The following is a 1,773-nucleotide window of genomic DNA, read 5'->3' on the forward strand; positions in this document are numbered from 1 at the left end:
GTGCGAGAGTTAGCCGAGAAAAGGCTAGATATAATGGGCCAAGCGGTGTTTAAAAGAATACAGTGTCCGTGTAATTATTTCGGGTAAAGCTAGCCTTGCGGGCAGCGGAGTGCTGGGGACGCAGCCCCGCTGCTCCTATTACTACAGCTCTGCATCTGCTTCCATCAGTTGCTGGATGAAGGTTCTATGATGACATTTAAGATAGTCATTAATCTGACTACAGGGCAAGGCCAGTTCAGGCACCCTCTCTACATGTACACTATCACTGCTTGGTGAGATTCCATTTATTACATTTATTAATTGCTGATCTTAGGGACTGTATTATCAGTGTTCTATTCAGAATGCCATCTCCTGTGCCAATGTGTTTAAGGTTATTTCCCAATTGCTATTACATCAGGTTCAATGCATCTGGTCTTATGTTAAGGTCTTTGATCCACTTGTACTTGAATTTTGTGCAGCGTGATAAATATGGATCTATTTGCCTTCTTCTACAATCAGATATCCAGTTTGACCTGCACCATTTGTTGAAGATGTTTTTTTTCAGTGTGTATTTATGGCTTCCTTATCAAAAATCAGGAGGCTGTAGATGTGTGAATTTATGTTTGGGTCATCAATTAGACTGCCTTGATGTCTGGTTTCATGATGATACCATGTTCTCTTTATTGCTGTTGCTCTATAGTAAAACTTGAAATCAGGGATGGTAATTCCTCCAGCATGAATTCTTTTATTGTTCAGGATCATTTTAGCTATCCTGGGTTGAGAAATTGACTTTTCAAGGTCTGCAAAGAACTGTGTTGTTATTTTGATGGGGATTTCATTGACTCTGCTGATGGCTTTTTGTAGGATGGCCATTCTTACTATGTTAATTCTACTGTTAAATGTACATGGAGATCTTTCCATCTTCTTATATCTTCTTCAATTTCTTCAAAGACTTGAAGATTTTGTCATAAAACCCTTTTATTAGCTTGTTCAGATTCATCCCATATTTTATATATTTAAAGCTATTATGAAAGGGATTGTTTCCTGTTTCCCTGATTTCTTTCTCAGTCCATTTGCTACTAATTTTTCTTGAGTTAATCTTGTATTCAGTCTTCTCATTGTAAGTGTTTATCAGCTTAGATTTCCTCTGTGGACTTTTTGGGTCACTTATGTATACTATCATATCATCTAAAAATAAAGACACTTGGACTTATTCCTTTACAATTTGCATCCCCTTAATCCCCTTTTGTTTTCACATTTCTCTACCTAAAACTTTGCATATTATATTTAATAGATATGGAGAGAATGGACAACCTTTCCATTGTGTATTGTGTAGTTGGAATTTTCTTTGGGCCACAAACCAGCTCCCAAATACAGATATGGAGACTTATTTTTTTAATTTTTTTTTATTGAGAAAAGGAAAAAAAAGTTTCCGCCTCCTCCCAGCCTCCCATTTCTCTCCCCCTGCTCCCACCCTTCTCCCTCTCCCCCCACTCCTCTCCCCCTCCCTCTACAGTCCAAAGAGCAGTCAGGGTTCCCTGCCCTGTGGAAAGTCCAAGGTCCTTCCCCCTCCGTCCATGTCTAGGAAGATGAACATCCAAACTGGCTAGGCTCCCACAAAGCCAGAACATGAAGTAGGATCAAAACCCTGTACCATTGTCCTTGGCTTCTCCATCAGCCCTCATTGTTCGCCATGTTCAGAAAGTCTGGTTTTATCCCATGCTTTTTCAGTCACAGTCCAGCTGGCCTTGGTGAGCTCCCAATAGATCAGCCCCACTGTCTCAGTGGGTGGGT

This window comes from Microtus ochrogaster, chromosome 5 (genome assembly GCF_000317375.1).
Source record: "Microtus ochrogaster isolate Prairie Vole_2 chromosome 5, MicOch1.0, whole genome shotgun sequence".
In the NCBI taxonomy this organism is placed as follows: Eukaryota; Metazoa; Chordata; class Mammalia; order Rodentia; family Cricetidae; genus Microtus; species Microtus ochrogaster.